This window comes from Cervus elaphus, unplaced genomic scaffold, assembly GCF_910594005.1.
Source record: "Cervus elaphus unplaced genomic scaffold, mCerEla1.1, whole genome shotgun sequence".
Classification (NCBI taxonomy): Eukaryota; Metazoa; Chordata; class Mammalia; order Artiodactyla; family Cervidae; genus Cervus; species Cervus elaphus.
This window is the reverse complement of record NW_025316784.1, coordinates 879421-904296: the sequence shown is the minus strand read 5'-3', so window position 1 is coordinate 904296 and position 24876 is coordinate 879421.

Genomic DNA, 24876 nt, shown 5'->3' with positions numbered 1-24876 from the left:
GACGTCAGGACTCCTGCCTAGTTGCGAGGGACAACTCGGGATTCTCCTCGAGGCTTTGCAGGGCAATTGGGACGCCGCTCCAGCTGAGACGGGAGACCAAGGGTCCCTTTCCAAGTGCCACAGGAATCCTGGGTCTCCTATCAAGTTTCACGAGGAGTCAGGCATCCTCTCCTTTGGAGGCACTGATCTCCGCATACCTCTGGAGGTTTCAAAGGATTTGAGGCCTCCTGTCGCGATGAGGTGGGGAACTAGGTCTTTCTCTGTGGTCTCCACAGGGGATTCAGACACCCTTTCGTCTTGAGAGATGCAAGACGAGGCTGCATTCCAGTCACTGCAGGGATATCCGGCCTTATTTCGAGTCAGGGCATCGCGGTGTCCATTCCACTTGAGGCCGCAAACTCAGGGTCCCTCTCACATACCTAGAGCTGAGAGAAGCCTCCTCTTGAGGTGCTTGGGGTAAGGTGGTATTCCTCTGGAGACGAATCCAGGGACTAACCTCTCTTTTCGAGTTGATTTTTGGTCCACAGAGTTCTTTCGTGTTGCTACAGTGACCTCAGGATCCCTCTATCCTTGAAACAGTGTTCTTGGGGTTTCTCTGGAGTGCCATCAAGGAAATCAAGGCTCCTTTCATGTGTGATGTGCAAGACGGAATTGCTCTGCACGCAGTACAGGGGAATCGGGCCTCATCTCGCATCGAGGGGGAAGTCTCATGGTTTTTCTCGAGTTACGGCGGGATCCTGGGGTATATTCTCGAGTTACGACGGGGATGGCCCTTCCACCCACGTGTTTGTTCAGCCACATCAGGACTCCTGCCTAGTTGGAAGGGACAACCCGGGATTCTCCTCGAGGCTTGGCATGGCAATTGGAACGCCTCTCCAGCTGAGGCGGGAGACCAAGGGTCCCTTTCCACGTGCCACAAGAATCCTGGGACTCCTATCAAGTTTCACGAGGAGTCAGGCATCGTCTCCTTTGGAGGCACTGATTTCCGTGTACCTCTGGAGTTTTCCAAGGATTTGAGGCCTCCGGTCGCGATGAGGTGGGGAACTAGGTGTTTCTCTGTGGTCTCCACAGGGGATTCAGACATCCTTTCATCTTGGGAGATGCAAGACGAGCCTGCATTCAAGTCACTGCAGGGATATCCGGCCTTATTTCGAGTCAGGGCATCGCGGTGTCCATTCCACTTGAGGCCGCAAACTCAGGATCCCTCTCACATACCTAGAGCTGAGAGAAGCCTCCTCTTGAGGTGCTTGTGGTAAGGTGGTATTCCTCAGGAGTCGAAGCCAGGGACTAACCTCTCATCTCGTGTTGATTCTTGGTCCACGGAGCTCTTTCGTGTTGCTACAGTGACCTCAGGATCCCTCTAGCCTTGAAACAGTGTTCTTGGGGTTTCTCTGGAGTGCCATGAAGGAAATCAAGGCTCCTTTCATGTGTGATGTGCAACACGGAATTGCTCTGCACGCAGTGCAGGGGAATCGGGCCTCATCTCGCGGCGAGGGGGAAGTCTCATGGTTTTTCTCGAGTTGCGGCGGGAACCTGGGGTATATTCTCGAGTTACGACGGGGATGGCCCTTCCACACACGTGTGTGTTCAGCCATGTCAGGACTCTTGCCTAGTTGCGAGGGACAACTCAGGATTCTCCTCGAGGCTTTGCAGGGCAATTGGGACGCCTCTCCAGCTGAGACGGGAGACCAAGGGTCCCTTTCCAAGTGCCACAGGAATCCTGGGTCTCCTATCAAGTTTCACGAGGAGTCAGGCATCCTCTCCTTTGGAGGCACTGATCTCCGCATACCTCTGGAGTTTTCAAAGGATTTGAGGCCTCCTGTCGCGATGAGGTGGGGAACTAGGTCTTTCTCTGTGGTCTCCACAGGGGATTCAGACACCCTTTCGTCTTGGGAGATGCAAGACGAGCCTGCATTCCAGTCACTGCAGGGATATCCGGCCTTATTTCGAGTCAGGGCATCGCGGTGTCCATTCCACTTGAGGCCGCAAACTCAGGGTCCCTCTCACATACCTAAAGCTGAGAGAAGCCTCCTCTTGAGGTGCTTGTGGTAAGGTGGTATTCCTCTGGAGTCGAAGCCAGGGACTAATCTCTCATCTCGAGTTGATTTTTGGTCCACGGAGCTCTTTCGTATTGCTACAGTTACCTCAGGATCCCTCTAGCCTTGAAACAGTGTTCTTGGGGATTCTCTGGAGTGCCATCAAGGAAATCAAGGCTCCTTTCATGTGTGATGTGCAACACAGAATTGCTCTGCACGCAGTGCAGGGGAATCAGGCCTCATCTCGCGGCGAGTGGGAAGTCTCATGGTTTTTCTCGAGTTGCGGCGGGAACCTGGGGTATATTCTCGAGTTACGACGGGGATGGCCCTTCCACACACGTGTTTGTTCAGCCACGTCAGGACTCTTGCCTAGTTGCGAGACACAACTCGGGATTCTCCTCGAGACTTGGCAAGGCAATTGGGACGCCTCTCCAGCTGAGGCGGGAGACCAAGGGTCCCTTTCCACGTGCCACAGGCATCCTGGGACTCCTATCAAGTTTCACGAGGAGTCAGGCATCGTCTCCTTTGGAGGCACTGATCTCCGCGTACCTCTGGAGTTTTCAAAGGATGTGAGGCCTCCGGTCGCGATGAGGTGGGGAACTAGGTCTTTCTCTGTGGTCTCCACAGGGGATTCAGACATCCTTTCATCTTGGGAGATGCAAGACGAGCCTGCATTCAAGTCACTGCAGGGATATCCGGCCTTATTTCGCGTCAGGGCATCGCGGTGTCCATTCCACTTGAGGCCGCAAACTCAGGGTCCTTCTCACATACCTAGAGCTGAGAGAAGCCTCCTCTTGAGGTGCTTGTGGTAAGGTGGTATTCCTCTGGAGTCGAAGTCAGGGACTAACCTCTCATCTCGAGTTGATTTTTGGCCCATGGAGCTCTTTCTTGTTGCTACAGTGACCTCAGGATCCCTCTAGCCTTGAAACAGTGTTCTTGGGGTTTCTCTGGAGTGCCATCAAGGAAATCAAGGCTCCTTTCATGTGTGATGTGCAAGACGGAATTGCCCTGCACGCAGTACAGAGGAATCGGGCCTCATCTCGCATCGAGGGGGAAGTCTCATGGTTTTTCTCGAGTTGCGGCGGAAACCTGGGGTATATTCTCGAGTTACGACGGGGATGGCCCTTCCATCCACGTGTTTGTTCAGCGACGTCAGGACTCCTGCCGAGTTGCGAGGGACAACTCTGGATTCTCCTCGAGGCTTGGCAGGGCAATTGGGACGCCTCTCCAGCTGAGGCGGGAGACCAAGGGTCCCTTTCCACGTGCCACAGGAATCCTGGGACTCCTATCAAGTTTCACGAGGAGTCAGGCATCGTCTCCTTTGGAGGCACTGATCTCCGCGTACCTCTGGAGTTTTCAAAGGATGTGAGGCCTCCGCTCGCGATGAGGTGGGGAACTAAGTCTTTCTCTGTGCTTTCCACAGGGGATTCAGACATCCTTTCGTCCTGGGAGATGCAAGACGAGCCTGCATTGAAGTCACTGCAGGGATATCCGGCCTTATTTCGAGTCAGGGCATCGCGGTGTCCATTCCACTTGAGGCCGCAAACTCAGGGTCCCTCTCACATACCTAGAGCTGAGAGAAGCCTCCTCTTGAGGTGCTTGTGGTAAGGTGGTATTCCTCTGGAGACGAATCCAGGGACTAACCTCTCTTTTCGAGTTGATTTTTGGTCCACAGAGTTCTTTCGTGTTGCTACAGTGACCTCAGGATCCCTCTATCCTTGAAACAGTGTTCTTGGGGTTTCTCTGGAGTGCCATCAAGGAAATCAAGGCTCCTTTCATGTGTGATGTGCAAGACGGAATTGCTCTGCACGCAGTACAGGGGAATCGGGCCTCATCTCGCATCGAGGGGGAAGTCTCATGGTTTTTCTCGAGTTGCGGCGGGATCCTGGGGTATATTCTCGAGTTACGACGGGGATGGCCCTTCCACCCACGTGTTTGTTCAGCCACATCAGGACTCCTGCCTAGTTGCGAGGGACAACCCGGGATTCTCCTCGAGGCTTGGCATGGCAATTGGAACGCCTCTCCAGCTGAGGCGGGAGACCAAGGGTCCCTTTCCACGTGCCACAAGAATCCTGGGACTCCTATCAAGTTTCACGAGGAGTCAGGCATCGTCTCCTTTGGAAGCACTGATTTCCGTGTACCTCTGGAGTTTTCCAAGGATTTGAGGCCTCCGGTCGCGATGAGGTGGGGAACTAGGTGTTTCTCTGTGGTCTCCACAGGGGATTCAGACATCCTTTCATCTTGGGAGATGCAAGACGAGCCTGCATTCAAGTCACTGCAGGGATATCCGGCCTTATTTCGAGTCAGGGCATCGCGGTGTCCATTCCACTTGAGGCCGCAAACTCAGGATCCCTCTCACATACCTAGAGCTGAGAGAAGCCTCCTCTTGAGGTGCTTGTGGTAAGGTGGTATTCCTCAGGAGTCGAAGCCAGGGACTAACCTCTCATCTCGTGTTGATTCTTGGTCCACGGAGCTCTTTCGTGTTGCTACAGTGACCTCAGGATCCCTCTAGCCTTGAAACAGTGTTCTTGGGGTTTCTCTGGAGTGCCATCAAGGAAATCAAGGCTCCTTTCATGTGTGATGTGCAACACGGAATTGCTCTGCACGCAGTGCAGGGGAATCGGGCCTCATCTCGCGGCGAGGGGGAAGTCTCATGGTTTTTCTCGAGTTGCGGCGGGAACCTGGGGTATATTCTCGAGTTACGACGGGGATGGCCCTTCCACACACGTGTGTGTTCAGCCATGTCAGGACTCCTGCCTAGTTGCGAGGGACAACTCAGGATTCTCCTCGAGGCTTTGCAGGGCAATTGGGACGCCTCTCCAGCTGAGACGGGAGACCAAGGGTCCCTTTCCAAGTGCCACAGGAATCCTGGGTCTCCTATCAAGTTTCACGAGGAGTCAGGCATCCTCTCCTTTGGAGGCACTGATCTCCGCATACCTCTGGAGTTTTCAAAGGATTTGAGGCCTCCTGTCGCGATGAGGTGGGGAACTAGGTCTTTCTCTGTGGTCTCCACAGGGGATTCAGACACCCTTTCGTCTTGGGAGATGCAAGACGAGCCTGCATTCCAGTCACTGCAGGGATATCCGGCCTTATTTCGAGTCAGGGCATCGCGGTGTCCATTCCACTTGAGGCCGCAAACTCAGGGTCCCTCTCACATACCTAAAGCTGAGAGAAGCCTCCTCTTGAGGTGCTTGTGGTAAGGTGGTATTCCTCTGGAGTCGAAGCCAGGGACTAATCTCTCATCTCGAGTTGATTTTTGGTCCACGGAGCTCTTTCGTATTGCTACAGTTACCTCAGGATCCCTCTAGCCTTGAAACAGTGTTCTTGGGGTTTCTCTGGAGTGCCATCAAGGAAATCAAGGCTCCTTTCATGTGTGATGTGCAACACAGCATTGCTCTGCACGCAGTGCAGGGGAATCAGGCCTCATCTCGCGGCCAGGGGGAAGTCTCATGGTTTTTCTCGAGTTGCGGCGGGAACCTGGGGTATATTCTCGAGTTACGACGGGGATGGCCCTTCCACACACGTGTTTGTTCAGCCACGTCAGGACTCTTGCCTAGTTGCGAGACACAACTCGGGATTCTCCTCGAGACTTGGCAAGGCAATTGGGACGCCTCTCCAGCTGAGGCGGGAGACCAAGGGTCCCTTTCCACGTGCCACAGGCATCCTGGGACTCCTATCAAGTTTCACGAGGAGTCAGGCACCGTCTCCTTTGGAGGCACTGATCTCCGCGTACCTCTGGAGTTTTCAAAGGATGTGAGGCCTCCGGTCGCGATGAGGTGGGGAACTAGGTCTTTCTCTGTGGTCTCCACAGGGGATTCAGACATCCTTTCATCTTGGGAGATGCAAGACGAGCCTGCATTCAAGTCACTGCAGGGATATCCGGCCTTATTTCGCGTCAGGGCATCGTGGTGTCCATTCCACTTGAGGCCGCAAACTCAGGGTCCTTCTCACATACCTAGAGCTGAGAGAAGCCTCCTCTTGAGGTGCTTGTGGTAAGGTGGTATTCCTCTGGAGTCGAAGCCAGGGACTAACCTCTCATTTCGAGTTGATTTTTGGCCCATGGAGCTCTTTCTTGTTGCTACAGTGACCTCAGGATCCCTCTAGCCTTGAAACAGTGTTCTTGGGGTTTCTCTGGAGTGCCATCAAGGAAATCAAGGCTCCTTTCATGTGTGATGTGCAAGACGGAATTGCTCTGCACGCAGTACAGAGGAATCGGGCCTCATCTCGCATCGAGGGGGAAGTCTCATGGTTTTTCTCGAGTTGCGGCGGGAACCTGGGGTATATTCTCGAGTTACGACGGGGATGGCCCTTCCATCCACGTGTTTGTTCAGCTACGTCAGGACTCCTGCCGAGTTGCGAGGGACAACTCGGGATTCTCCTCGAGGCTTGGCAGGGCAATTGGGACGCCTCTCCAGCTGAGGCGGGAGACCAAGGGTCCCTTTCCACGTGCCACAAGAATCCTGGGACTCCTATCAAGTTTCACGAGGAGTCAGGCATCGTCTCCTTTGGAGGCACTGATCTCCGCGTACCTCTGGAGTTTTCAAAGGATGTGAGGCTTTTGGTCGCGATGAGGTGGGGAACTAAGTCTTTCTCTGTGCTTTCCACAGGGGATTCAGACATCCTTTCGTCTTGGGAGATGCAAGACGAGCCTGCATTGAAGTCACTGCAGGGATATCCGGCCTTATTTCGAGTCAGGGCATCGCGGTGTCCATTCCACTTGAGGCCGCAAACTCAGGGTTTGCTCACATACCTAGAGCTGAGAGAAGCCTCCTCTTGAGTTGCTTGTGGTAAGGTGGTATTCCTCTGGAGACGAATCCAGGGACTAACCTCTCTTTTCGAGTTGATTTTTGGTCCACAGAGTTCTTTCGTGTTGCTACAGTGACCTCAGGATCCCTCTATCCTTGAAACAGTGTTCTTGGGGTTTCTCTGGAGTGCCATCAAGGAAATCAAGGCTCCTTTCATGTGTGATGTGCAACACGGAATTGCTCTGCACGCAGTGCAGGGAAATCGGGCCTCATCTCGCAGCGAGGGGGAAGTCTCATGGTTTTTCTCGAGTTGCGGCGGGAACCTGGGATATATTCTCGAGTTACGACGGGGATGGCCCTTCCACCCACGTGTTTTTTCAGCGACGTCAGGACTCCTGCCTAGTTGCGAGGGACAACTCGGGATTCTCCTCGAGGCTTGGCAGGGCAATTGGGACGCCTCTCCAGCTGAGGCGGGAGACCAAGTGTCCCTTTCCAAGTGCCACAGGAATCCTGGGACTCCTATCAAGTTTCACGAGGAGTCAGGCATCGTCTCCTTTGGAGGCACTGATCTCCGCGTACCTCTGGAGTTTTCAAAGGATGTGAGGCTATCGGTCGCGATGAGGTGGGGAACTAAGTCTCTCTCTGTGCTTTCCACAGGGGATTCAGACATCCTTTCGTCCTGGGAGATGCAAGACGAGCCTGCATTGAAGTCACTGCAGGGATATCCGGCCTTATTTCGAGTCAGGGCATCGCGGTGTCCATTCCACTTGAGGCCGCAAACTCAGGGTCCCTCTCACATACCTAGAGCTGAGAGAAGCCTCCTCTTGAGGTGCTTGTGCTAAGGTGGTATTCCTCTGGAGACGAATCCAGGGACTAACCTCTCTTTTCGAGTTGATTTTTGGTCCACAGAGTTCTTTCGTGTTGCTACAGTGACCTCAGGATCCCTCTATCCTTGAAACAGTGTTCTTGGGGTTTCTCTGGAGTGCCATCAAGGAAATCAAGGCTCCTTTCATGTGTGATGTGCAAGACGGAATTGCTCTGCACGCAGTGCAGGGGAATCAGCCCTCATCTCGCGGCGAGGGGGAAGTCTCATGGTTTTGCTCGAGTTGCGGCGGGAACCTGGGGTATATTCTCGAGTTACGACGGAGATGGCCCTTCCACACACGTGTTTGTTAAGCCACGTCAGGACTCTTGCCTAGTTGCGAGACACAACTCGGGATTCTCCTCGAGGCTTGGCAAGGCAATTGGGACGCCTCTCCAGCTGAGGCGGGAGACCAAGGGTCCCTTTCCACGTGCCACAGGAATCCTGGGACTCCTATCAAGTTTCACGAGGAGTCAGGCATCGTCTCCTTTGGAGGCACTGATCTCCGCGTACCTCTGGAGTTTTCAAAGGATGTGAGGCTATCGGTCGCGATGAGGTAGGGAACTAAGTCTTTCTCTGTGCTTTCCACAAGGGACTCAGACATCCTTTCGTCCTAGGAGAGGCAAGACGAGCCTGCATTGTAGTCACTGCAGGGATATCCGGCCTTATTTCGAGTCAGGGCATCGCGGTGTCCATTCCACTTGAGGCCGCAAACTCAGGGTCCCTCTCGCATACCTAGAGCTGAGAGAAGCCTCCTCTTGAGGTGCTTGTGGTAAGGTGGTATTCCTCTGGAGTCGAAGCCAGGGACTAACCTCTCATCTCGAGTTGATTTTTGGTCCACGGAGCTCTTTCGTGTTGCTACAGTGACCTCAGGATCCCTCTAGCCTTGAAACAGTGTTCTTGGGGTTTCTCTGGAGTGCCATGAAGGAAATCAAGGCTCCTTTCATGTGTGATGTGCAACACGGAATTGCTCTGCACGCAGTGCAGGGGAATCGGGCCTCATCTCGCGGCGAGGGGGAAGTCTCATGGTTTTTCTCGAGTTGCGGCGGGAACCTGGGGTATATTCTCGAGTTACGACGGGGATGGCCCTTCCACACACGTGTTTCTTCAGCCACGTCAGGACTCCTGCCTAGTTGCGAGGGACAACTCTGGATTCTCCTCGAGGCTTGGCAGGGCAATTGGGACGCCTCTCCAGCTGAGGCGGGAGACCAAGGGTCCCTTTCCACGTGCCACAGGAATCCTGGGACGCCTATCAAGTTTCACGAGGAGTCAGGCATCGTCTCCTTTGGAGGCACTGATCTCCGTGTACCTCTGGAGTTTTCAAAGGATGTGAGGCTATCGGTCGCGATGAGGTGGGGAACTAAGTCTTTCTCTGTGGTCTCCACAGGGGATTCAGACATCCTTTCGTCCTGGGAGAGGCAAGACGAGCCTGCATTGAAGTCACTGCAGGGATATCCGGCCTTATTTCGAGTCAGGGCATCACGGTGTCCATTCCACTTGAGGCCGCAAACTCAGGGTTTCTCTCACATACCTAGAGCTGAGAGAAGCCTCCTCTTGAGGTGCTTGTGGTAAGGTGGTATTCCTCAGGAGTCGAAGCCAGGGACTAACCTCTCATCTCGTGTTGATTCTTGGTCCACGGAGCTCTTTCGTGTTGCTACAGTGACCTCAGGATCCCTCTAGCCTTGAAACAGTGTTCTTGGGGTTTCTATGGAGTGCCATCAAGGAAATCAAGGCTCCTTTCATGTGTGATGTGCAACACGGAATTGCTGTGCACGCAGTGCAGGGGAATCGGGCCTCATCTCGCGGCGAGGGGGAAGTCTCATGGTTTTTCTCGAGTTGCGGCGGGAACCTGGGGTATATTCTCGAGTTACGACGGGGATGGCCCTTCTACACACGTGTGTGTTCAGCCATGTCAGGACTCCTGCCTAGTTGCGAGGGACAACTCGGGATTCTCCTCGAGGCTTTGCAGGGCAATTGGGACGCCTCTCCAGCTGAGACGGGAGACCAAGTGTCCCTTTCCACGTGCCACAGGAATCCTGGGTCTCCTATCAAGTTTCACGAGGAGTCAGGCATCGTCTCCTTTGGAGGCACTGATCTCCGCATACCTCTGGAGTTTTCAAAGGATTTGAGGCCTCCTGTCGCGATGAGATGGGGAACTAGGTCTTTCTCTGTGGTTTCCACAGGGGATTCAGACACCCTTTCGTCTTGCGAGATGCAAGACGAGCCTGCATTCCAGTCACTGCAGGGATATCCGGCCTTATTTCGAGTCAGGGCATCGCGGTGTCCATTCCACTTGAGGCCGCAAACTCAGGGTCCCTCTCACATACCTAGAGCTGAGAGAAGCCTCCTCTTGAGGTACTTGTGGTAAGGTGGTATTCCTCAGGAGTCGAAGCCAGGGACTAACCTCTCATCTCGAGTTGATTTTTGGTCCACGGAGCTCTTTCGTGTTGCTACAGTGACCTCAGGATCCCTCTAGCCTTGAAACAGTGTTCTTGGGGTTTCTCTGGAGTGCCATCAAGGAAATCAAGGCTCCTTTCATGTGTGATGTGCAACACGGAATTGCTCTGCACGCAGTGCAGGGGAATCGGGCCTCATCTCACGGCGAGGGGGAAGTCTCATGGTTTTTCTCGAGTTGCGGCGGGAACCTGGGGTATATTCTCGAGTTACGACGGGGATGGCCCTTCCACCCACGTGTTTGTTCAGCCACGTCAGGACTCTTGCCTAGTTGCGAGACACAACTCGGGATTCTCCTCGAGGCTTGGCAAGGCAATTGGGACGCCTCTCCAGCTGAGGCGGGAGACCAAGGGTCCCTTTCCACGTGCCACAGGAATCCTGGGACTCCTATCAAGTTTCACGAGGAGTCAGGCATCGTCTCCTTTGGAGGCACTGATCTCCGCGTACCTCTGGAGTTTTCAAAGGATGTGAGGCCTCCGGTCGCGATGAGGTGGGGAACTAGGTCTTTCTCTGTGGTCTCCACAGGGGATTCAGACATCCTTTCGTCTTGGGAGATGCAAGACGAGCCTGCATTCAAGTCACTGCAGGGATATCCAGCCTTATTTCGCGTCAGGGCATCGCGGTGTACATTCCACTTGAGGCCGCAAACTCAGGGTTTCTCTCACATACCTAGAGCTGAGAGAAGCCTCCTCTTGAGGTGCTTGTGGTAAGGTGGTATTCCTCAGGAGTCGAAGCCAGGGACTAACCTCTCATCTCGTGTTGATTCTTGGTCCACGGAGCTCTTTCGTGTTGCTACAGTGACCTCAGGATCCCTCTAGCCTTGAAACAGTGTTCTTGGGGTTTCTATGGAGTGCCATCAAGGAAATCAAGGCTCCTTTCATGTGTGATGTGCAACACGGAATTGCTCTGCACGCAGTGCAGGGGAATCGGGCCTCATCTCGCGGCGAGGGGGAAGTCTCATGGTTTTTCTCGAGTTGCGGCGGGAACCTGGGGTATATTCTCGAGTTACGACGGGGATGGCCCTTCTACACACGTGTGTGTTCAGCCATGTCAGGACTCCTGCCTAGTTGCGAGGGACAACTCGGGATTCTCCTCGAGGCTTTGCAGGGCAATTGGGACGCCTCTCCAGCTGAGACGGGAGACCAAGTGTCCCTTTCCACGTGCCACAGGAATCCTGGGTCTCCTATCAAGTTTCACGAGGAGTCAGGCATCGTCTCCTTTGGAGGCACTGATCTCCGCATACCTCTGGAGTTTTCAAAGGATTTGAGGCCTCCTGTCGCGATGAGATGGGGAACTAGGTCTTTCTCTGTGGTTTCCACAGGGGATTCAGACACCCTTTCGTCTTGGGAGATGCAAGACGAGCCTGCATTCCAGTCACTGCAGGGATATCCGGCCTTATTTCGAGTCAGGGCATCGCGGTGTCCATTCCACTTGAGGCCGCAAACTCAGGGTCCCTCTCACATACCTAGAGCTGAGAGAAGCCTCCTCTTGAGGTGCTTGTGGTAAGGTGGTATTCCTCAGGAGTCGAAGCCAGGGACTAACCTCTCATCTCGAGTTGATTTTTGGTCCACGGAGCTCTTTCGTGTTGCTACAGTGACCTCAGGATCCCTCTAGCCTTGAAACAGTGTTCTTGGGGTTTCTCTGGAGTGCCATCAAGGAAATCAAGGCTCCTTTCATGTGTGATGTGCAACACGGAATTGCTCTGCACGCAGTGCAGGGGAATCGGGCCTCATCTCACGGCGAGGGGGAAGTCTCATGGTTTTTCTCGAGTTGCGGCGGGAACCTGGGGTATATTCTCGAGTTACGACGGGGATGGCCCTTCCACCCACGTGTTTGTTCAGCCACGTCAGGACTCTTGCCTAGTTGCGAGACACAACTCGGGATTCTCCTCGAGGCTTGGCAAGGCAATTGGGACGCCTCTCCAGCTGAGGCGGGAGACCAAGGGTCCCTTTCCACGTGCCACAGGAATCCTGGGACTCCTATCAAGTTTCACGAGGAGTCAGGCATCGTCTCCTTTGGAGGCACTGATCTCCGCGTACCTCTGGAGTTTTCAAAGGATGTGAGGCCTCCGGTCGCGATGAGGTGGGGAACTAGGTCTTTCTCTGTGGTCTCCACAGGGGATTCAGACATCCTTTCGTCTTGGGAGATGCAAGACGAGCCTGCATTCAAGTCACTGCAGGGATATCCAGCCTTATTTCGCGTCAGGGCATCGCGGTGTACATTCCACTTGAGGCCGCAAACTCAGGGTCCCTCTCACATACCTAGAGCTGAGAGAAGCCTCCTCTTGAGGTGCTTGTGGTAAGGTGGTATTCCTCTGGAGTCGAAGCCAGGGACTAACCTCTCATCTCCAGTTGATTTTTGGCCCACGGAGCTCTTTCGTGTTGCTACGACCTCAGGATCCCTCTAGCCTTGAAACAGTGTTCTTGGGGTTTCTCTGGAGTGCCATCAAAGAAATCAAGGCTCCTTTCATGTGTGATGTGCAACACGGAATTGCTCTGCACCCAGTGCAGGGGAATCGGGCCTCATCTCGCGGCGAGGGGGAAGTCTCATGGTTTTTCTCGAGTTGCGGCGGGAACCTGGGGTATATTCTCGAGTTACGACGGGGATGGCCCTTCCACCCACGTGTTTGTTCAGCGACGTCAGGACTCCTGCCTAGTTGCGAGGGACAACTCTGGATTCTCCTCGAGGCTTGGCAGGGCAATTGGGACGCCTCTCCAGCTGAGGCGGGAGACCAAGTGTCCCTTTCCACGTGCCACAGGAATCCTGGGACTCCTATCAAGTTTCACGAGGAGTCAGGCATCGTCTCCTTTGGAGGCACTGATTTCCGCGTACCTCTGGAGTTTTCAAAGGATGTGAGGCTATCGGTCGCGATGAGGTGGGGAACTAAGTCTTTCTCTGTGCTTTCCACAGGGGATTCAGACATCCTTTCGTCCTGGGAGATGCAAGATGAGCCTGCATTGAAGTCACTGCAGGGATATCCGGCCTTATTTCGAGTCAGGGCATCGCGGTGTCCATTCCACTTGAGGCCGCAAAGTCAGGGTCCCTCTCACATACCTAGAGCTGAGAGAAGCCTCCTCTTGAGGTGCTTGTGGTAAGGTAGTATTCCTCAGGAGTCGAAGCCAGGGACTAACCTCTCATCTCGTGTTGATTCTTGGTCCACGGAGCTCTTTCTTGTTGCTACAGTGACCTCAGGATCCCTCTAGCCTTGAAACAGTGTTCTTGGGGTTTCTCTGGAGTGCCATCAAGGAAATCAAGGCTCCTTTCATGTGTGATGTGCAACACGGAATTGCTCTGCACGCAGTGCAGGGGAATCGGGCCTCATCTCGCAGCGAGGGGGAAGTCTCATGGTTTTTCTTGAGTAGCGGCGGGAACCTGGGGTATATTCTCGAGTTACGACGGGGATGGCCCTTCCACACACGTGTGTGTTCAAACATGTCAGGACTCCTGCCTAGTTTCGAGGGACAACTCGGGATTCTCCTCGAGGCTTGGCAGGGCAATTGGGACGCCTCTCCAGCTGAGACGGGAGACCAAGTGTCCCTTTCCACGTGCCACAGGAATCCTGGGTCTCCTATCAAGTTTCACGAGGAGTCAGGCATCGTCTCCTTTGGAGGCACTGATCTCCGCATACCTCTGGAGTTTTCAAAGGATTTGAGGCCTCCTGTCGCGATGAGGTGGGGAACTAGGTCTTTCTCTGTGGTCTCCACAGGGGATTCAGACACCCTTTCGTCTTGGGAGATGCAAGACGAGCCTGCATTCCAGTCACTGCAGGGATATCAGGCCTTATTTCGAGTCAGGGCATCGCGGTGTCCATTCCACTTGAGGCCGCAAACTCAGGGTCCCTCTCACATACCTAGAGCTGAGAGAAGCCTCCTCTTGAGGTGCTTGTGGTAAGGTGGTATTCCTCTGGAGTCGAAGCCAGGGACTAACCTCTCATCTCGAGTTGATTTTTGGCCCACGGAGCTCTTTCGTGTTGCTACAGTGACCTCAGGATCCCTCTAGCCTTGAAACAGTGTTCTTGGGGTTTCTCTGGAGTGCCATTAAGGAAATCAAGGCTCCTTTCATGTATGATGTGCAACACGGAATTGCTCTGCACGCAGTGCAGGGGAATCGGGCCTCATCTCGCGGCGAGGGGGAAGTCTCATGGTTTTTCTCGAGTTGCGGCGGGAACCTGGGGTATATTCTCGAGTTACGACGGGGATGGCCCTTCCACCCACGTGTTTCTTCAGCGACGTCAGGACTCCTGCCTAGTTGCGAGGGACAACTCTGGATTCTCCTCGAGGCTTGGCAGGGCAATTGGGACGCCTCTCCAGCTGAGGCGGGAGACCAAGTGTCCCTTTCCACGTGCCACAGGAATCCTGGGACTCCTATCAAGTTTCACGAGGATTCAGGCATCGTCTCCTTTGGAGGCACTGATCTCCGTGTACCTCTGGAGTTTTCAAAGGATGTGAGGCTATCGGTCGCGATGAGGTGGGGAACTAAGTCTTTCTCTGTGCTTTCCACAGGGGATTCAGACATCCTTTCGTCCTGGGAGATGCAAGACGAGCCTGCATTGAAGTCACTGCAGGGATATCCGGCCTTATTTCGAGTCAGGGCATCGCGGGGTCCATTCCACTTGAGGCCGCAAACTCAGGGTCCCTCTCACATACCTAGAGCTGAGAGAAGCCTCCTCTTGAGGTGCTTGTGGTAAGGTGGTATTCTTCTGGAGACGAATTCTGGGACTAACCTCTCTTTTCGAGTTGATTTTTGGTCCACAGAGTTCTTTCGTGTTGCTACAGTGACCTCAGGATCCCTCTAGCCTTGAAACAGTGTTCTTGGGGTTTCTCTGGAGTGCCATCAAGGAAATCAAGGCTCCTTTCATGTGTGATGTGCAAGACGGAATTGCTCTGCACGCAGTACAGGGGAATCGGGCCTCATCTCGCGGCGAGGGGGAAGTCTCATGGTTTTTCTCGAGTTGCGGCGGGAACCTGGGGTATATTCTCGAGTTACGACGGGGATGGCCCTTCCACCCACGTGTTTGTTCAGCCACGTCAGGACTCCTGCCTAGTTGCCAGGGACAACTTGGGATTCTCCTCGAGGCTTGGCAGGGCAATTGGAACGCCTCTCCAGCTGAGGCGGGAGACCAAGGGTCCCTTTCCACGTGCCACAGGAATCCTGGGACTCCTATCAAGTTTCACGAGGAGTCAGGCATCGTCTCCTTTGGAGGCACTGATCTCCGCGTACCTCTGGAGTTTTCAAAGAATGTGAGGCTATCGGTCGTGATGAGGTGGGGAACTAAGTCTTTCTCTGTGGTCTCCACAGGGGATTCAGACATCCTTTCGTCCTGGGAGAGGCAAGACGAGCCTGCATTCCAGTCACTGCAGGGATATCCGGCCTTATTTCGAGTCAGGGCATCGCGGTGTCCATTCCACTTGAGGCCGCAAACTCAGGGTCCCTCTCACATACCTAGAGCTGAGAGAAGCCTCCTCTTGAGGTGCTTGTGGTAAGGTGGTATTCCTCAGGAGTCGAAGCCAGGGACTAACCTCTCATCTCGTGTTGATTCTTGGTCCACGGAGCTCTGTCGTGTTGCTATAGTGACCTCAGGATCCCTCTAGCCTTGAAACAGTGTTCTTGGGGTTTCTATGGAGTGCCATCAAGGAAATCAAGGCTCCATTCATGTGTGATGTGCAACACGGAATTGCTCTGCACGCAGTGCAGGGGAATCGGGCCTCATCTCGCGGCGAGGGGGAAGTCTCATGGTTTTTCTCGAGTTGCGGCGGGAACCTGGGGTATATTCTCGAGTTACGACGGGGATGGCCCTTCCACACACGTGTGTGTTCATCCATGTCAGGACTCCTGCCTATTGCGAGGGACAACTCGGGATTCTCCTCGAGGCTTTGCAGGGCAATTGGGACGCCTCTCCAGCTGAGACGGGAGACCAAGGGTCCCTTTCCACGTGCCACAGGAATCCTGGGTCTCCTATCAAGTTTCACGAGGAGTCAGGCATCGTCTCCTTTGGAGGCACTGATCTCCGCATACCTCTGGAGTTTTCAAAGGATTTGAGGCCTCCTGTCGCGATGAGGTGGGGAACTAGGTCTTTCTCTGTGGTCTCCACAGGGGATTCAGACACCCTTTCGTCTTGGGAGATGCAAGACGAGCCTGCATTCCAGTAACTGCAGGGATATCCGGCCTTATTTCGAGTCAGGGCATCGCGGTGTCCATTCCACTTGAGGCCGCAAACTCAGGGTCCCTCTCACATACCTAGAGCTGAGAGAAGCCTCCTCTTGAGGTGATTGTGGTAAGGTGGTATTCCTCAGGAGTCGAAGCCAGGGACTAACCTCTCATCTCGAGTTGATTTTTGGTCCACGGAGCTCTTTCGTGTTGCTACATTGACCTCAGGATCCCTCTAGCCTGGAAACAGTGTTCCTGGGGTTTCTCTGGAGTACCATCAAGGAAATCAAGGCTCCTTTCATGTGTGATGTGCAACACGGAATTGCTCTGCACGCAGTGCAGGGGAATCGGGCCTCATCTCGCATCGAGGGGGAAGTCTCATGGTTTTTCTCGAGTTGCGGCGGGAACCTGGGGTATATTCTCGAGTTACGACGGGGATGGCCCTTCCACACACGTGTTTGTTCAGCCACGTCAGGACTCTTGCCTAGTTGCGAGGGACAACTCGGGATTCTCCTCGAGGCTTGGCAAGGCAATTGGGACGACTCTCCAGCTGAGGCGGGAGACCAAGTGTCCCTTTCCACGTGCCACAGGAATCCTGGGACTCCTATCAAGTTTCACGAGGAGTCAGGCATCGTCTCCTTTGGAGGCACTGATCTCCGCGTACCTCTGGAGTTTTCAAAGGATGTGAGGCCTCCGGACGCGATGAGGTGGGGAACTAGGTCTTTCTCTGTGGTCTCCACAGGGGATTCAGACATCCTTTCGTCTTGGGAGATGCAAGACGAGCCTGCATTCAAGTCACTGCAGGGATATCCAGCCTTATTTCGCGTCAGGGCATCGCGGTGTCCATTCCACTTGAGGCCGCAAACTCAGGGTCCCTCTCACATACCTAGAGCTGAGAGAAGCCTCCTCTTGAGGTGCTTGTGGTAAGGTGGTATTCCTCTGGAGTCGAAGCCAGGGACTAACCTCTCATCTCGAGTTGATTTTTGGCCCACGGAGCTCTTTCGTGTTGCTACAGTGACCTCAGGATCCCTCTAGCCTTGAAACAGTGTTCTTGGGGTTTCTCTGGAGTGCCATCAAGGAAATCAAGGCTCCTTTCATGTGTGATGTGCAACACGGAATTGCTCTGCACGCAGTACAGGGGAATCGGGCCTCATCTCGCATAGAGGGGGAAGTCTCATGGTTTTTCTCGAGTTGCGGCGGGAACCTGGGGTATATTCTCGAGTTACGACGGGGATGGCCCTTCTACCCACGTGTTTGTTCAGCCACGTCAGGACTCCTGCCTAGTTGCAAGGGACAACTCGGGATTCTCCTCGAGGCTTGGCAGGGCAATTGGAACGCCTCTCCAGCTGAGGCGGGAGACCAAGGGTCCCTTTCCACGTGCCACAAGAATCCTGGGACTCCTATCAAGTTTCACGAGGAGTCAGGCATCGTCTCCTTTGGAGGCACTGATCTCCGCGTACCTCTGGAGTTTTCAAAGGATGTGAGGCCTCTGGTCGCGATGAGGTGGGGAACTAAGTCTTTCTCTGTGCTTTCCACAGGGGATTCAGACATCCTTTCGTCCTGGGAGATGCAAGACGAGCCAGCATTGAAGTCACTGCAGGGATATCCGGCCTTATTTCGAGTCAGGGCATCGCGTTGCCCATTCCACTTGAGGCCGCAAACTCAGGGTCCCTCTCACGTACCTAGAGCTGAGAGAAGCCTCCTCTTGAGGTGCTTGTGGTAAGGTGGTATTCCTCTGGAGACGAATCCAGGGACTAACCTCTCTTTTCGAGTTGATTTTTGGTCCACAGAGTTCTTTCGTGTTGCTACAGTGACCTCAGGATCCCTCTATCCTTGAAACAGTGTTCTTGGGGTTTCTCTGGAGTGCCATCAAGGAAATCAAGGCTCCTTTCATGTGTGATGTGCAAGACGGAATTGCTCTGCACGCAGTGCAGGGGAATCGGGCCTCATCTCGCGGCGAGGGGGAAGTCTCATGGTTTTTCTCAAGTTGCGGCGGGAACCTGGGGTATATTTTCGAGTTACGACGGGGATGGCACTTCCACACACGTGTGTGTTCAGCGACGTCAGGACTCCTGCCTAGTTGCGAGGGACAACTCGGGATTCTCCTCGAGGCTTTGCAGGGCAATTGGGACGCCTCTCCAGCTGAGACGGGAGACCAAGGGTCCCTTTCCACGTGCCACAGGAATCCTGGGTCTCCTATCAAGTTTCACGAGGAGTCAGGCATCCTCTCCTTTGGAGGCACTGATCTCCGCATACCTCTGGAGTTTTCAAAGGATTTGAGGCCTCCTGTCGCGATGAGGTGGGGAACTAGGTCTTTCTCTGTGGTCTCCACAGGGGATTCAGACACCCTTTCGTCTTGGGAGATGCAAGACGAGCCTGCATTCCAGTCACTGCAGGGATATCCGGCCTTATTTCGAGTCAGGGCATCGCGGTGTCCATTCCACTTGAGGCCGCAAACTCAGGGTCCCTCTCACACACCTAGAGCTGAGAGAAGCCTCCTCTTGAGGTGCTTGTGGTAAGGTCGTATTCCTCTGGAGTCGAAGCCAGGGACTAATCTCTCATCTCGAGTTGATTTTTGGTCCACGGAGCTCTTTCGTATTGCTACAGTTACCTCAGGATCCCTCTAGCCTTGAAACAGTGTTCTTGGGGATTCTCTGGAGTGCCATCAAGGAAATCAAGGCTCCTTTCATGTGTGATGTGCAACACAGAATTGCTCTGCACGCAGTGCAGGGGAATCAGGCCTCATCTCGCGGCCAGGGGGAAGTCTCATGGTTTTTTCTCGAGTTGCGGCGGGAACCTGGGGTATATTCTCGAGTTACGACGGGGATGGCCCTTCCACACACGTGTTTGTTCAGCCACGTCAGGACTCTTGCCTAGTTGCGAGACACAACTCGGGATTCTCCTCGAGACTTGGCAAGGCAATTGGGACGCCTCTCCAGCTGAGGCGGGAGACCAAGTGTCCCTTTCCACGTGCCACAGGCATCCTGGGACTCCTATCAAGTTTCACGAGGAGTCAGGCACCGTCTCCTTTGGAGGCACTGATCTCCGTGTACCTCTGGAGTTTTCAAAGGATGTGAGGCCTCCGGTCGCGATGAGGTGGGGAACTAGGTCTTTCTCTGTGGTCTCCACAGGGGATTCAGACATCCTTTCATCTTGGGAGATGCAAGACGAGCCTGCATTCAAGTCACTGCAGGGATTTCCGGCCTTATTTCGCGTCAGGGCATCGTGGTGTCCATTCCACTTGAGGCCGCAAACTCAGGGTCCTTCTCACATACCTAGAGCTGAGAGAAGCCTCCTCTTGAGGTGCTTGTGGTAAGGTGGTATTCCTCTGGAGTCGAAGCCAGGGACTAACCTCTCATTTCGAGTTGATTTTTGGCCCATGGAGCTCTTTCTTGTTGCTACAGTGACCTCAGGATCCCTCTAGCCTTGAAACAGTGTTCTTGGGGTTTCTCTGGAGTGCCATCAAGGAAATCAAGGCTCCTTTCATGTGTGATGTGCAAGACGGAATTGCTCTGCACGCAGTACAGAGGAATCGGGCCTCATCTCGCATCGAGGGGGAAGTCTCATGGTTTTTCTCGAGTTGCGGCGGGAACCTGGGGTATATTCTCGAGTTACGACGGGGATGGCCCTTCCATCCACGTGTTTGTTCAGCTACGTCAGGACTCCTGCCGAGTTGCGAGGGACAACTCGGGATTCTCCTCGAGGCTTGGCAGGGCAATTGGGACGCCTCTCCAGCTGAGGCGGGAGACCAAGGGTCCCTTTCCACGTGCCACAAGAATCCTGGGACTCCTATCAAGTTTCACGAGGAGTCAGGCATCGTCTCCTTTGGAGGCACTGATCTCCGCGTACCTCTGGAGTTTTCAAAGGATGTGAGGCTTTTTGTCGCGATGAGGTGGGGAACTAAGTCTTTCTCTGTGCTTTCCACAGGGGATTCAGACATCCTTTCGTCTTGGGAGATGCAAGACGAGCCTGCATTGAAGTCACTGCAGGGATATCCGGCCTTATTTCGAGTCAGGGCATCGCGGTGTCCATTCCACTTGAGGCCGCAAACTCAGGGTTTGCTCACATACCTAGAGCTGAGAGAAGCCTCCTCTTGAGTTGCTTGTGGTAAGGTGGTATTCCTCTGGAGACGAATCCAGGGACTAACCTCTCTTTTCGAGTTGATTTTTGGTCCACAGAGTTCTTTCGTGTTGCTACAGTGACCTCAGGATCCCTCTATCCTTGAAACAGTGTTCTTGGGGTTTCTCTGGAGTGCCATCAAGGAAATCAAGGCTCCTTTCATGTGTGATGTGCAACACGGAATTGCTCTGCACGCAGTGCAGGGAAATCGGGCCTCATCTCGCAGCGAGGGGGAAGTCTCATGGTTTTTCTCGAGTTGCGGCGGGAACCTGGGATATATTCTCGAGTTACGACGGGGATGGCTCTTCCACCCACGTGTTTTTTCAGCGACGTCAGGACTCCTGCCTAGTTGCGAGGGACAACTCGGGATTCTCCTCGAGGCTTGGCAGGGCAATTGGAACGCCTCTCCAGCTGAGGCGGGAGACCAAGTGTCCCTTTCCAAGTGCCACAGGAATCCTGGGACTCCTATCAAGTTTCACGAGGAGTCAGGCATCGTCTCCTTTGGAGGCACTGATCTCCGCGTACCTCTGGAGTTTTCAAAGGATGTGAGGCTATCGGTCGCGATGAGGTGGGGAACTAAGTCTCTCTCTGTGCTTTCCACAGGGGATTCAGACATCCTTTCGTCCTGGGAGATGCAAGACGAGCCTGCATTGAAGTCACTGCAGGGATATCCGGCCTTATTTCGAGTCAGGGCATCGCGGTGTCCATTCCACTTGAGGCCGCAAACTCAGGGTCCCTCTCACATACCTAGAGCTGAGAGAAGCCTCCTCTTGAGGTGCTTGTGCTAAGGTGGTATTCCTCTGGAGACGAATCCAGGGACTAACCTCTCTTTTCGAGTTGATTTTTGGTCCACAGAGTTCTTTCGTGTTGCTACAGTGACCTCAGGATCCCTCTATCCTTGAAACAGTGTTCTTGGGGTTTCTCTGGAGTGCCATCAAGGAAATCAAGGCTCCTTTCATGTGTGATGTGCAAGACGGAATTGCTCTGCACGCAGTGCAGGGGAATCAGCCCTCATCTCGCGGCGAGGGGGAAGTCTCATGGTTTTGCTCGAGTTGCGGCGGGAACCTGGGGTATATTCTCGAGTTACGACGGAGATGGCCCTTCCACACACGTGTTTGTTCAGCCACGTCAGGACTCTTGCCTAGTTGCGAGACACAACTCGGGATTCTCCTCGAGGCTTGGCAAGGCAATTGGGACGCCTCTCCAGCTGAGGCGGGAGACCAAGGGTCCCTTTCCACGTGCCACAGGAATCCTGGGACTCCTATCAAGTTTCACGAGGAGTCAGGCATCGTCTCCTTTGGAGGCACTGATCTCCGCGTACCTCTGGAGTTTTCAAAGGATGTGAGGCTATCGGTCGCGATGAGGTAGGGAACTAAGTCTTTCTCTGTGCTTTCCACAGGGGACTCAGACATCCTTTCGTCCTAGGAGAGGCAAGACGAGCCTGCATTGTAGTCACTGCAGGGATATCCGGCCTTATTTCGAGTCAGGGCATCGCGGTGTCCATTCCACTTGAGGCCGCAAACTCAGGGTCCCTCTCGCATACCTAGAGCTGAGAGAAGCCTCCTCTTGAGGTGCTTGTGGTAAGGTGGTATTCCTCTGGAGTCGAAGCCAGGGACTAACCTCTCATCTCGAGTTGATTTTTGGTCCACGGAGCTCTTTCGTGTTGCTACAGTGACCTCAGGATCCCTCTAGCCTTGAAACAGTGTTCTTGGGGTTTCTCTGGAGTGCCATGAAGGAAATCAAGGCTCCTTTCATGTGTGATGTGCAACACGGAATTGCTCTGCACGCAGTGCAGGGGAATCGGGCCTCATCTCGCGGCGAGGGGGAAGTCTCATGGTTTTTCTCGAGTTGCGGCGGGAACCTGGGGTATATTCTCGAGTTACGACGGGGATGGCCCTTCCACACACGTGTTTCTTCAGCCACGTCAGGACTCCTGCCTAGTTGCGAGGGACAACTCTGGATTCTCCTCGAGGCTTGGCAGGGCAATTGGGACGCCTCTCCAGCTGAGGCGGGAGACCAAGGGTCCCTTTCCACGTGCCACAGGAATCCTGGGACGCCTATCAAGTTTCACGAGGAGTCAGGCATCGTCTCCTTTGGAGGCACTGATCTCCGTGTACCTCTGGAGTTTTCAAAGGATGTGAGGCTATCGGTCGCGATGAGGTGGGGAACTAAGTCTTTCTCTGTGGTCTCCACAGGGGATTCAGACATCCTTTCGTCCTGGGAGAGGCAAGACGAGCCTGCATTGAAGTCACTGCAGGGATATCCGGCCTTATTTCGAGTCAGGGCATCACGGTGTCCATTCCACTTGAGGCCGCAAACTCAGGGTTTCTCTCACATACCTAGAGCTGAGAGAAGCCTCCTCTTGAGGTGCTTGTGGTAAGGTGGTATTCCTCAGGAGTCGAAGCCAGGGACTAACCTCTCATCTCGTGTTGATTCTTGGTCCACGGAGCTCTTTCGTGTTGCTACAGTGACCTCAGGATCCCTCTAGCCTTGAAACAGTGTTCTTGGGGTTTCTATGGAGTGCCATCAAGGAAATCAAGGCTCCTTTCATGTGTGATGTGCAACACGGAATTGCTCTGCACGCAGTGCAGGGGAATCGGGCCTCATCTCGCGGCGAGGGGGAAGTCTCATGGTTTTTCTCGAGTTGCGGCGGGAACCTGGGGTATATTCTCGAGTTACGACGGGGATGGCCCTTCTACACACGTGTGTGTTCAGCCATGTCAGGACTCCTGCCTAGTTGCGAGGGACAACTCGGGATTCTCCTCGAGGCTTTGCAGGGCAATTGGGACGCCTCTCCAGCTGAGACGGGAGACCAAGTGTCCCTTTCCACGTGCCACAGGAATCCTGGGTCTCCTATCAAGTTTCACGAGGAGTCAGGCATCGTCTCCTTTGGAGGCACTGATCTCCGCATACCTCTGGAGTTTTCAAAGGATTTGAGGCCTCCTGTCGCGATGAGATGGGGAACTAGGTCTTTCTCTGTGGTTTCCACAGGGGATTCAGACACCCTTTCGTCTTGCGAGATGCAAGACGAGCCTGCATTCCAGTCACTGCAGGGATATCCGGCCTTATTTCGAGTCAGGGCATCGCGGTGTCCATTCCACTTGAGGCCGCAAACTCAGGGTCCCTCTCACATACCTAGAGCTGAGAGAAGCCTCCTCTTGAGGTACTTGTGGTAAGGTGGTATTCCTCAGGAGTCGAAGCCAGGGACTAACCTCTCATCTCGAGTTGATTTTTGGTCCACGGAGCTCTTTCGTGTTGCTACAGTGACCTCAGGATCCCTCTAGCCTTGAAACAGTGTTCTTGGGGTTTCTCTGGAGTGCCATCAAGGAAATCAAGGCTCCTTTCATGTGTAATGTGCAACACGGAATTGCTCTGCACGCAGTGCAGGGGAATCGGGCCTCATCTCACGGCGAGGGGGAAGTCTCATGGTTTTTCTCGAGTTGCGGCGGGAACCTGGGGTATATTCTCGAGTTACGACGGGGATGGCCCTTCCACCCACGTGTTTGTTCAGCCACGTCAGGACTCTTGCCTAGTTGCGAGACACAACTCGGGATTCTCCTCGAGGCTTGGCAAGGCAATTGGGACGCCTCTCCAGCTGAGGCGGGAGACCAAGGGTCCCTTTCCACGTGCCACAGGAATCCTGGGACTCCTATCAAGTTTCACGAGGAGTCAGGCATCGTCTCCTTTGGAGGCACTGATCTCCGCGTACCTCTGGAGTTTTCAAAGGATGTGAGGCCTCCGGTCGCGATGAGGTGGGGAACTAGGTCTTTCTCTGTGGTCTCCACAGGGGATTCAGACATCCTTTCGTCTTGGGAGATGCAAGACGAGCCTGCATTCAAGTCACTGCAGGGATATCCAGCCTTATTTCGCGTCAGGGCATCGCGGTGTACATTCCACTTGAGGCCGCAAACTCAGGGTTTCTCTCACATACCTAGAGCTGAGAGAAGCCTCCTCTTGAGGTGCTTGTGGTAAGGTGGTATTCCTCAGGAGTCGAAGCCAGGGACTAACCTCTCATCTCGTGTTGATTCTTGGTCCACGGAGCTCTTTCGTGTTGCTACAGTGACCTCAGGATCCCTCTAGCCTTGAAACAGTGTTCTTGGGGTTTCTATGGAGTGCCATCAAGGAAATCAAGGCTCCTTTCATGTGTGATGTGCAACACGGAATTGCTCTGCACGCAGTGCAGGGGAATCGGGCCTCATCTCGCGGCGAGGGGGAAGTCTCATGGTTTTTCTCGAGTTGCGGCGGGAACCTGGGGTATATTCTCGAGTTACGACGGGGATGGCCCTTCTACACACGTGTGTGTTCAGCCATGTCAGGACTCCTGCCTAGTTGCGAGGGACAACTCGGGATTCTCCTCGAGGCTTTGCAGGGCAATTGGGACGCCTCTCCAGCTGAGACGGGAGACCAAGTGTCCCTTTCCACGTGCCACAGGAATCCTGGGTCTCCTATCAAGTTTCACGAGGAGTCAGGCATCGTCTCCTTTGGAGGCACTGATCTCCGCATACCTCTGGAG